Below are 13,113 nucleotides of genomic sequence, written 5' to 3'. Positions count from 1 at the left end.
TAAGTGATGAGCTTAGGAGTCTGGGAAGATTGGCTCAGTTGGTAAAGTGCTTCCTACACAACCTGAGTCAAGTCTCCAGAGCTCACAGAAAAGCCAGGGGTCTCAAAAAAAGAGAGAGAGAGAGAGAGAGAGAGAGAGAGAGAGAGAGAGAGAAAGAAAGAAAGAAAGAAAGAAAGAAATAAGGTGGATCACAGTAGAGAGAGATACCTGAAGTCTACCTTCATGCTACACACACACACACGCACACGCACACGCACACACACACACACACACACACACGTAAGGAATTAGTTAGGCTCACTGAAATATTGACACTGATGTATATTTTTGTGCAAAGGTGCTTGAGTTGAAATTTGTGCACTGGGTGAAAAGTTGAGGTTACCACCGAGAAAGCTCACTCTTGGGGTGATAGTATTTAGAGCCACCCTTCTATGTCCTGCTCAGAGAGAAATACATGCTCTCCCACTCTAGACATGGGTGAGTTGACACAGGCAGTAAGTAACTCTGATGACAACTGTTAACATCTGTAGGTGACCTTCTACATCAAAAGGGGTTAAAGAGATCACAACTAACAAGGATGAAGGCAGCAGCTCATTTCACAAGCAGTGTTTCTCAACCTGTGTGTTGTGATCCCTGTCCCACAGGGTCACCTAAGACCATTGGAAAAGGCAGACATTTATATTATGATTCATAACGGTAGCAAAATTAGTAGCAATGAAAACAACTTTATGGTTGGGGGGCTCACCACAACATGCGGAACTGTATTAATGGGTTGCAGCATTTGAAGGTTGAGAGCCACTGGTCTTTTGAGTTACTAAGATGCCATAATCTTTATTTTGAGTAAACATGAAATATAGATTTGATTCTATAAAATAAATATTTAAAATATGTGATACATTCCTTTTGCTATCCCATAATTTCTTGGTTACGTCAACTGCCACCTCGAATTAAGCTACGGTGTTGGCAATGAAGGGCTGGTGAGAGGGTTCATCAGTTAAGGACACTTCCTGCTCTTCTGAGAGACCTGAGCTTGGTTCTCAGCATCCAGATCTGCCTTTTCACAGCTGCTTGAAACTCCATCTTAAGGGAACCCAAAGTCTTCTACATAGACTCACATACATACATAACACACATACGTACACACACACATATATGCATAAATCCTTAAAATTGGCAGTCCTGTTATATTCACGTTGGTGTCTTTGGTGCCTTGACACAGTGCTTGAATAAATGAAAAAAAAAAAAAAAAGCACAGCTTGGTCAGACTGAAATCAAATTGCTAAATTGCCAATAAATTATACCCATTTGACTTAATGTCTTGATTTTTCTTCTTGTACAATAGTTTATTTATCTGATCAGAAATTAGCTCATATGTGAGAAAATTAATTTAAAAAGCTAAGCTCTTGGTTCAAGGTTATTTGTTGTTCTACTTTGGAAAGAGCAAGATATTAGAAAAAATACACATCTAATACTATACAGTTATCCAAATGATGATAGAATGACACTTCTATGATGAATTGATTAAAATAAATTGCTAAAAACAAAAAGTTACAACGTGCTACTACTTGGTAAAAGTATAAAAGAGAACATTTAAAGAATAGAAGATATTTTAACCTTCCCTAAGTTACTTTGTAACATACAAAATATACCAGAGTTGTGTTTGGCTGGAAAGTAGCAAAGCATACTTTCTGTATAGCAACATGTCAGAAGCCATAGGAACCAGTCATAAAGTAAAATACCATGAATAAACTCACAAAACAGAATAAGGAGATATGAGCCCAAATGAAATAAAGAATAATGAAAGGAAGTGAAGTTCTTCTTTAAAAAGGATAGTAAAACTAAATGGCCGCCATTTTACAAATGCTACAACAAGCAATTGATTCAGATGACATCACCAACAGAAGCAGAAAACATAAAAGCATCACGCAGTTGCAAAAGATCAATTCCTCAACTGTAGTTGCTTTTCCCAATATTTATTAATTATGTGTAATTACAATAGAGAAATATGCCAGGCACCTTCACCCAATAGTCAAATTTACCAGTTACTCTCCTATTATTGCTCTTAAAAGCACCTCACTCACCTGTGAAGTCCTTTTGCTATATAAGATTCCTAACTCACATAGTAAGACGCATGTATGTGTGCTCCATAACAGGGGTACTATTGCTGTGAAGAAACACCACGAGTAAATGTAAGCTGGGGGGAAAGGGTTTATCTGGCGTACACTTCCACATCATAGTCTGTCACTGAAGGAAGTCAGGCCAGGAACCTGGAAGCAGGAGCTGATGCAGAGTCTGTGCCTGGAGTGGGGCAGGGTGCTGCTTACTGGCTTGTTCCTCGGCCTGTTTTCTTATAGGATCCGGGGCCACCAGCCCAGGAGTGGAGGACCCACAATGTGTGCTTCTCACATCAATCACTAATTAAGAAGATGCCCCACAGGCCTGCCTACAGCCCACTGTAATGGAGGCATTTTCTCAACTGGGATTCCGTCCTCTGAGATGACTATAGCTTGCGCCAACTTGACATAAAACAAGTGGCACAGGTGGCATGCTCTTGGGACATGTATGGAAGAGGCATTATTGTGCTGGAATAAACAATATTACAAGTGATGAGAGAAGCTGGCATTGTGCCCTTTCTGATAAAAAGTACTAAAGAAAATGTATCGTTTATAATAGGTTTCCTGCCAGAAGAAATATCTAGGTTGACAGACTTTCTAAAATAACTGTCCTCGATTATTTAAAAACAAAACAATATCGTTTAAAGAAAATTGAAGCTTTACAGATTATAGAAATTAGACTTGTTTGGATCCTGAATTTTAAAACTATAAAGGATATATTAGGACAATTGAAACTTTCGATTATTGACATTATAATAAAAGTATTGAATTCAAACTTCCTAAGTGTGAGAATTTTATTGCTAGCTTCCCCCCCTTTCATTCCCCCCCCCCCCAAGACCGGGTTTCTCTGTGTAGCCTTGACTGTCCTGGATTTGCTTTGTCGACCAGGCTGGCCTTGAACTCACATCAATCCACCTGCCTCTGCTGGGATTAAAGGTGTGTGTCACCACCTCTCGCTTATTGCTAGGTCTTATGAAATAATAAATGATAAATTATTTACGGTGTCATTGTAATAACCCCAAGCGGCTCAGGAAAAAAAAAAAGAGTAAACATGGCAAAATGCTAGCACTTAGTGAGTTTAGGTTATTACTATACAATAACGTTATACAAGCTGCACACAGAACCTAAAATATTCAATTCAATTAAAATAGTAAGAAACCAAAATTTCAATATTTTATTAATCAATAGAATTAAGATTATCACTTTTTAAAGGATCAGTGTTTAATGAGCATTGAGAGTTTATTTCTTTACACTCACGCTAGAAAAAGCCAGCGTGAATTCAACACCTGAGTGACACATGAATGAGTATTAGCTGCGTTTCAGGGCCCCAGGGACACTCATAAAAGCCACTGAACAAATGTGACAGGGCTGCGTGTCTTCATTATCTTGGACCTGCCTCTGTAGGTTTTGTCTATTTCAAAACAAAAGTCTTCTGAGGGGGAAAAAAAAAAGCTACAAGAACTAGTGTGATGACATTCTAGTGACGCCTTCAGTTAAGAGGTGGAGGCAGGTGGGTCTATGTGAGTTCAAGGCCACTTTGCTCTACATAGACAGCTCTAGGCTGGCGTGGTCTACATAGTGAGACCCTTCCTAAAACACATTACAGCAAGTAGCAAGAAGACAAAAGCCAAGCCTGTGCATTGGACAGGTTGCTTCTGAGACTGCGTAGAAGAAATTGCTAGTATGTCCCAGCTGAGAAAAAGCAATGTGGGGCGGTTTAGCGGATAGAACTTGGGCATGGTTTCCACTGGGTCCCTTTTTACATCATGACTAAACATATTAGAATTTAAACTAAAATTCTAAAATTGGCACATGCGATATGTTTTTGTTCAAAACTGGATGCTCAGTTGCTTAAGACAGGTTACCCCCAACACGGAGGCAAGAACCTTCTGCTGATCTTGGTCTATTGACATTTCTTGACAAAGAAAAGTGGGAGTGAGTGTATTTTCTATGTAAAATTAAAGGCAGTACATGCCTTTAATCTCAGCACTTGGGAGGCCCAGGCAGGCGGATCTCTGTGAGGCCAGCATGGTCTAGGGAGTGAGTTCCAGACCAGCCAGGGCTCCACAGAGAAACCTTGTCTCAGAAAACAAAACAAAACAAAACAAAACAAAACAAAACAATAAAATAAAATAGTAAACTAGATTTAAATTAAAAATACAGTAAATAGCACAGGCCTTTAGTACCAGCTTTGGGAGCAGAAGCCAATGGATCTCTGTAAATTCCAGGCCAGCCAGAGCTTGCAGCCCGTCTTTAGAAAAAGTTTAGAAATTTCTTTTGATGGTACTTCATTAATTACTCTCAGCAATTTCCTTTAATCTTCCTGTTTGTGTTTGTAAATAATTTTAGATTATATCAATGATTTAATCATCATCTGAAATACTTGCTAAAGCCCCCCATCCCCCACCTCCCAACCCCCCATCACCCCACCCCCTACCCCTGAGCAGCAATATTCAAGCCCAGCTCGGCTGATTAAACACGATGGATGACTGACTGGATCTCAACTGTGACTCCTGATGGTGTGGTCCTGATGCTTTGGGGAGCAAGCTCTTCGTGGATTCACGCCTGTCGTGCCCCTTTCTACCTCGCAGCCCAGAGGGGCTCTTCTTGGCTTACAGTCCTCTTGGCTCGCGTTTCGTGAGGGGTTCTGGATGGATGCTGGCTGGAAGGATCTTGAATTCTTGACAATTCCACAATTTCCTGGCAGTGATTATTAGTGCATATTGAAGCGAGTGTCCAAATAGGAATCTTTGAGCAACGTGAAGATGATTTACAGCAGCCTGTCACTAGCTCTTAAAGTCACACACACACACACACACACACACACACACACACACACACACACACACACACACACACCTGCGTTACTTTACATGGGTAAAGCCCTGTCTGATATGGACAATCTATCCTTAGATTTCGTTGGTTGTTTAATGGCACTTAATATTCACGTGACGGGGAAAAAAAGATACAGTGATACAAATAAAGACAGGTTAGATTTGAATCAAGTGTCTAAGACAGTCAGGAATACAAAGAAACAAAAGGAAAGATCTGGACAAAAGTTTGGCAGTTGCCTAGGCGTAGAGACATTTCTGTAGAACGCAGGTAGAACGCAAATTTCAGGATGTCTCCGGAACAGCAAGCAGAGAGGGATCAGGTTTCCAGCTTCCGTAGAGGATGTGAGCTCCTCTGGAAAGCTGAAGAAACGGCCCTAGTTTCCGGTGCTCACTTTACAGCAATCAAATACCTACAGTTCACAACAAGCCTGCCCTCTAGCGCTTGGCAGTACGACCGACATTTTATATGAATCAAGTAAAAGTACAGAAACGCATAGTGCAAGTTCCCTGGTGGTCTAGTGGTTAGGATTCGGCGCTCTCACCGCCGCGGCCCGGGTTCGATTCCCGGTCAGGGAAACCTGCTTTTTGTACAGCAACTTCCTTTGCAAGACAGTTTTTTTTTTTCCCCACTGTAATTTGGTTCTTATTGTCAACAACAGTAACGTTTTTGTGAACGTTTTCAAAGCTATATTGCAAAACTTGCTATGTCTATAAAGTTATTACCAACAACTGAACAAATATTAAAAGTACTTAAAATATACTTGTTTATGAATTTGTTCAGCTGTCTTTAAGATTGCAATTTCTAGCCTTCTATAATAATTTGGATGTGTATACAAACAGGAATTTTTGGAAAGCTTTTATTTACTTTTGAGTGAGTTTACCTGATAAAAGAAGGGTATCATTTTAGGAAGATTTATGCTTAATTTGCATTATGTTTTGAGTCAATTTCTGTTTCTTATACATTGAGATCATATATTATTTATTTAAAGTGAAGCTGCTCCTATCTTATTCTCCTTTATAAATTCAAAATTACTTTTTTGATGGTTGTGAATGATGAATTATCTGCTCAGGGTTTAGTTAGTTAGTTAGTTCAATCTTATTTATTTATTCATTCATTCATTCATTCATTCATTCATTTATTTTTGAGGCAAAGAATTAGTAAGTAGCACTGGCTGTCCTAGAGCTCACTATGTAAACCAAGCTGACTTCGAACTCACAGAAATCCACCAGCCTCTGCCTCCCCACTGCTCTGTACCTGTCCACTTTTTTAAAATGCAGAATTGTCATGCAGCCAAGGCTGTGCTACCTTACTGGATGACAATTTGGGCTGAGTCATACTGAAACGATAGGTGCTGGGGGGTGGTCTGATGTATTTTGATGCTAATTACTGCTTGCTGTCTGTGTGACCAACCTTTTGCTTAAGAAAATGCCATCCCACCTGGGCAGGGCAGGAGACAAGTGGGGCTTAGAGAGGGAGAGATCCTGGGAAGAAGAAGGACCACTACCTGGAGAAAGGAGACCTGAAGTGAAGAGAGGAAGGCCGCCATGGGATAGCTGGAGGACAAGCACATGGCTGGTGGTGTGGATGGAGAATCCAGCTCAGATGAAGAACATGAGCAAGTACATGGGATCATGGATGGGAGGTAACTTGATAGAAGTAATTGGAAGCAGGTGGCATGGGATTGAGGCAGGGATCCCATGCCTGAGGCCCTACTATGAAAAATAGTTTAGAGGATTGATATCTGCCCTGCCCCAGGTTAACCAAAGCTGTTTTAAAATATATCAAGTGTCTATGTCTTAATTGATTGCTAGCCAGCCCTACAGGTACTACAGATAATTTTAAAAACAATAGATAGGGTTACCTGAAAGGCAACCTGTAGGGGCCAATTAAAAGGAAGCACTTTCATTAGCCTCTAGGACCACATTTAACATGAAATAAATAAACACTTAAACCAAGAAGTTGGTTGTTAGGACTTGTCTTGAAAGTAATTATGTACAGAGTGCTGGAAGGAAGGAAGGAAGGAAGGAAGGAAGGATGGATGGATGGATGGAAAGTCTACATTTCAGCTGATAGAGGAGCAAACGCAGCCAGAATTGAACTGCGCCATTTAGAAGAATATCTGATGTCTATGGTGCTCTTTGAGGTTGTGAACACTGATAGAAGTGCTTTATCCACAATACTCAAACTCATCTTCTCAGGCCTAGGGAAATAGACCTAGGATCCTGTGTATGACTTACATGAGCAAGGCTGGGACCCAGGATTCCAACCTGGGTTTGCCCGACCTAAGTCCGGAGGCCTTCAACAATCTGGCACTACACTCAGCTGTGCGGTGCTGCAGGAGTAGTGTGGACCATCTTGGGTACAGACCTACAGGAGCTCCGTTGGAGCTGTTGTTACTCGTGTGCTGCCCTGAGGCACAGAGGAAACATGTGGCTTTGCATGTTACTTCTTCAAGTTACACGTTACAAGTTGGGGAGGGTTGCTAGATATCACAAAAATATGGAAGGCCTTTCACATAAATATGGAAATGTTTTTATGTCTTTAGCATAATGTTTGATCATCAAAACTATCATTTTTACATCTTAATATTTTAATGACTTAGGTAGTCATTTTTCATCTTATTTTAAAGTAGGCTATAGAAAAATAGCCTACTTTGTTTACATAAAATGAAAGCAATTCAAATTTAAACTATGGACTTGATTAATTGCCCTTTTCCCTTTCTGTATGACATATGTAACCTGATGTTGTCCATACAGCTTGTTATTATTTTATATGTGTTGTACTGTTGAATATTGCCTGTGGTCAGAGTTCATAAATTAGACCTCCAGCCCAGCAGTGGTGGTGCATGCCTTTAATCCCAGCACTTGGGAGGCAGAGGCAGGTGGATCTCTGTGAGTTTGAGGTCAGCCTGGTCTACAAAGTGAGTCCAGGACAGCCAAGGCTACACAAAGAATCCCTGTTTTGAAAAACCAAAAAAAAAAAAAAAAAACAAAAAACAAAAACCAAAAAAAACCTAGACCTCTGTTTCAACCTGACAGTTATATAAATACTCATTTCCATTTTATGCTTTTCTGCGTGTACACACACACACACACACACACACACACACACAGTAAATTTAAAAATTTAAAAATAAAATTGGTTTATATAAATAATAAAGTTTTATTAATCAACAAAGAAGAATGAGATCAGGACCTTCACAGGAAAATGGGAACTGGGTAGAAGCAAATATCATCATGTTAAATTAAAGAAGCCAAAATCCTAAAAGCATATATTATGTTTTCTCTCATATGCAGATTCTTGATGTATTTATTTACTTAACAATGACATGAAAATAGGAAGCAGACTTTATGTGGAAACTGGGGACCAGCAGGTCAGGGGAGAAAGATAGAATGCTGGCTATAAGGACAGGGCATCATCAAAGAACACTATGCATCTATGAAAATGTTGTAATGGAACCTCTTACCACCTCTTATTTTGCTTAAATAACATAACTAAACCCAGAAGGGAATGGAAGTACATTGTGTGTAGTCATACAATAAAATACTATAGGGTAAGAAAAGCAGGTGGATTGAAGCTTCTCCTGACTCATAGGAAAAAAAAAAAAATTAATCCCAAAATAGGTAAAATAGAGGGTGATCACATTTTAGATTAGGTTTCAAATAATAAGTGTCATTTATTGGTATATCAATCATGTTACATCAGTAGATGTAGCACTATTAATAAAACAGGCCTTCCTGTACATGTTCACTCAGTGGAGAAAGGAAGATGGAAGATAGTTTGGGAAGAGCAGGAAAGGCTTTGCAGGTGAGCGTGTTCATCTGATGACCTGAGCCTACACGTGTAGTTTAATATCTAAGTAAGAAGAAACCAACAAATGATCCTTTTTCACCTACCTCTTGGAGAAAATTGCATGCAACATTTAGCAGAGAGAATTTCTGTTTCCCTTTATTAGTGGTAGCATTTGGGGAAAAAAGTTGCAAGGCAGGTGGGCAATGGTAAGTATAAAATTTTACCACAAGGCGGCATCCTAGCCTTGTGTGATTCAAATTCATTTTCCGAGCAGCCCTGCTCCCTAGGAAAGGCGGAGCAGAGTTAAAACCTAGAATTTGTTTGCCTCCGTGGGAAAGAAAAGATACTCACTTTTCCTCTCTCTTTCCTTTCCTTCCTCCCACCCCTTCTGTTTCGTTCTTACTTTCTATCTTTTTCTTCTCATCAATTGTGCTTGTTTCATTTGTATATGTACTTCCTGTTGTATCCGATTAACATTTGGGGATTTTTTTTTTTTTTTTACATCAAATGCAATTCTATTAGTCCAGTGTAATCCTCCCACTCATTCATTCCTCAATCTGTCTCATTCATTTAACTAATATACACAAGTGTATGTTGAGCTGCCTTTCTGTACCAGGCAAGGAAGAGGCCCTAGAGACACAGTGGGTACAAACGTCTCACCATAGAAATTTGGCTTCAGTATAGGAGCAAAACTTTCAATGACCAAGTTCTTTGAAAAAGAAGAGGATCCCACAAGGAGGTTCCTCATGGGTTAGTGATCCCAGCGGAATTATGCATTTGATCTGAAACAGGAAGATGAGTTAGCTAAAGCAGAGAAAAGAAGATTGTGACTGAAAGAGACAAGGGCGATGGCAGGAGAAACCCAGGAAGGCTGGGCGGGCAAATGAGCGAGCGGCAGCAGCTGACAGCAGTGAAGATCTCCCACAGCTTTGCAATTTGAGCTTAAAGATTTTGTCTGCAGGACAAAAGCCTGGGAGGATGGATGCTGTAGCTGGGATGCTGTAGCTGCACCAGGGACAACAGGGCAAAGGAACAAGGGACCAGTTCTGCCTCCAGGGCTGGGTGGTAGAGTACAACCCCACTCACCTGGGTGTTATCAACTTGAAATCGGCGTAGGGCACCACTAGGTACTATTAAGCGAGTTTAAGATTTTCCTTTAAAGATCCATGACTTCCCCAGTGTGTTTATTTTGAATCAGACTGAAAACCATTGTTCTTGAGGGCAGGACGTAGAAGATATGCCATCTTCGAAAACAAATGGAACTAGTCATCTCATCCACAGTGGAAAAACAAAAACCCATTAAAATATAAAAGATATGAAAGAAAATATTTACTTTATGGTCACATTGTCTCTAAAAGAACCACATCTTAGAAGCCAGGCCTGTGTATGCACAAATGTTTATCTTCCTGGGGGCCTCAGTTGTTTTCATGTGTGAGTTGAAGCATTGGCCTGGTTTATGTTCTCCTAAGTCTGTGAACCGATCAATTTACTCATGGAAAGCAATATGTACATGCTAGTAATTTAATGTAAGTGGAATTGATGCTGCAGAACGCCTTGGTATGTGCTAAATGCAGATGTGTGAGTGAGAAGATTTTGCATGTGAACTCACCCTGGATCTTAGAGTTACATTGGATTAAGCTGTACTATTATTGATAGTCCACTGTGCATAAGGTCTTAATACTATTATTTAATCTTCAGGAATTCCTTATGAGATAGATTTTTAACAAAGCCTACACAGATTCAAAGATTTGTTAGAAGTCCTGTAGTTTTGTCATTCCTTACTTTATTTTTTTGAGACACAGTCTCTCACTGAATCACTGACTGCCAGCGACCTACCAGGATCCACCAGCCCAAAATGCCCAGCACTGGACTTATAGGACACAACAACCTAGGTGTTTTTCGTTTGTTTTATGTTTATGGCTGTTTTGCTTGCATGTGTGTCTATGCATCATGTATGTCTAGTGCCTGTGAAGGTCAGAAGAGGGCATCAGATCCCCTAGGACTACAATTACAGTCACTTGTAAGCCACTATGTGGGTGCTGAGAAATGAACCTGGGGGGCCTCTGGAAGGACAGCCAATGCATTTAACAGCTGATCCATCTCTGCAGCCCCAACTGTATTTTGTTTGTTCTGGTTGCTGTTGTTGTTTTTCTTTTTCTTCTCTAATGTGTATGCTAAAGATTTGAACTCAGATCCCCAGGCTTGCACTGCAAACACTTCATGGGCTTAGTTATCTCCCCAGCCTCTGAGAGTTGAGACTTAAAAAAAGAAATGATATAAATATTGAAGGAAGCAGAGATAACTTGACTGGAATTATAAATACGGAATTCAAGTGGTCTGTTGAATAAGCACCAAGAATTTTACTGTACATCTTAAAAGTGATACACAGATGTGACTAAAGCAATGGCAAATGCTTGGGGTATATGTACTTTATATCAGTTTAGAGTAGTTTGTTTGCCATAGTTTAGGAGAAGATTTGTATTAGTTTAGCTTCTGCCCAGCATTGTGCTGGCAGCCTTGAAGTAGGCTTCAGACTCTGTGTCTTTTATTAGCAACTTTAGTCCAAACTGATACATTTTTAATGTAACAATCCTTTTTTTTTATTTTTTAAAAGGTGTTAAGGTGTTTTCTAACACAAGACAAAGGTCTGAAGAGATGCTGAGAGATCTTGAAAGCAAAGTTTTGCGACATGGTAAATAATACTCAGTTCAATATCTTATCACCAGGAAGAAGGGGGTTAACTAAAGATACCCCATTGCTACAGGAGTCTCTGAGCAATTTAGAATTTGTCACCACTCGTCCACAAGGGAAATATTGTGAATGATAGTCATTATTGGTTAGATATTTTTTTCCCATCTGATAAAATGTCATTTCGTTTTTACTATAATAAAAACACAAAATAGTTTATATTCAAAGGCAATGTAAAAACATGCAGAGTCAACCCAGTAAAGGTATTTAATCTTTTTTTTTCCCTTAAAAAAATCTTTGTATTGCATCTGGTTAAAGGCATATGCCATTTCTTTCATTACCACAGACTGATAGTGACAACAGAGCTCACGCCAACTGCCCAGCAGTTATAGAAGGCTGAGAACTTAGAGACAAGAAATATCTCTGGGAATGAGGATTTTTGAAACATCATATATACATACTAATTGTAACTGCTACAGAAACTGTCCCTCACTCTAGGGTAGGGTAAGGGGTTGGTCTGCTGCTGTGTATTTTAATGCTCACTACTGGCCCCCAAGATCTGGTTGCTGCCCAGACAAGTGCATTCTCATGTACACTGGTCTTTGTTGTGCAAACCTTGCTCCACCTAATTTGAAGTTGATTGGTTAATAAAGTTGCTGAAGCCTGTAACTGGGCAGAAGAGAAGTAGGTGGGGATTAGGTTCCTGGGTTTGGGGGTCTCAGAGAAACCACAAGCCTGAGAGAAGACAGAGGAAGCTGGAGAGAAGGAGGTTGCCAGGACAGTATGGACCATTCCATGTGCCCAGGAGGGCTGGCCTGATAGAACAGAAGCAACCCAGACAGGAACGGTTGAGGCAAGCAACACAGGGATTGTAACTGGGAAATAGCAAAATAGCTTAGAGGGTTGATGCTTGCCCAGTTACTGTGCCTTAAGGCATTTATAAATCCAAGAGGTCTCTGTCTAGATTATTTGGGAACTAGCTGGGGTAGAGAAGCCTTTAAGGGTCTAATATCCATTTACAGCAAAACAGCTGAAGCGTTTTCTGGTCATGAGATTTAGCATAATGGATGAATTACTGGACAGGTCACCACAGGCCAAATGAAGGCATTCTAAATAGTTCAGTATTCCCCTACACACACACACACACACACACACCCCTCTTGTCTTTTATAATAAATTTGTTTGGCATCTTTTTTCAATTCCTTACCATTCTGCCTGTCCTTTGTTAGTTACCTCACAAAGACTGCAACATACTCTTTGGTATCCTGTACAGAGGGTAAATTCACCTGCCCGAAGGGGCAGACCTGTCAACAGAATTTCTATTTGAAATGGTACTAGAGAGTAAATGTGAATTACTTCTTTTTCTGTCCTCTCACCTGCTAAGGGGAGATGGTAGTCTCATGCTACACCCATAGGCAGACTTACTTTTACATTAATTCAGTCAGCCCTGGTAGGTTTATGTCATGTCAGATTCCAGATGTGTTCAAAAAGAAAATGACACCAAAGCCATAGCTTAGAGGCCAGAAGTACGGGCTGAAAAGATGAACAGGCCCATAAGGAGCCATAGTCAACCTGATAGGTATGATAATGGCCAGTTAATATCGTTTTCCAATTCCTGTGATGTTGGAAGTTCATCTGATGTATTTTGATGCTAATTACTGCTTGCTGTCTCTGGTGACCCACC

The 13,113-nt window shown here is 40.1% G+C and overlaps 1 non-coding gene across 1 annotated transcript; it reads left to right on the top strand.

Annotated features, from left to right (window-relative positions):
- Positions 1-5,452: 5,452 nt before the first annotated feature.
- Trnae-cuc (transfer RNA glutamic acid (anticodon CUC)) lies at positions 5,453-5,524 on the top strand. Its single transcript has one exon. It is a non-coding gene; the product is annotated as a tRNA-Glu (tRNA).
- The last annotated feature ends 7,589 nt before the right edge of the window (positions 5,525-13,113 follow it).

Source organism: Acomys russatus, chromosome 21 (genome assembly GCF_903995435.1).
Source record: "Acomys russatus chromosome 21, mAcoRus1.1, whole genome shotgun sequence".
Lineage (NCBI taxonomy): Eukaryota > Metazoa > Chordata > Mammalia > Rodentia > Muridae > Acomys > Acomys russatus.
The sequence above is the reverse complement of the archived record's forward strand: the minus strand, read 5'-3'. Positions and strand labels throughout refer to the sequence as shown.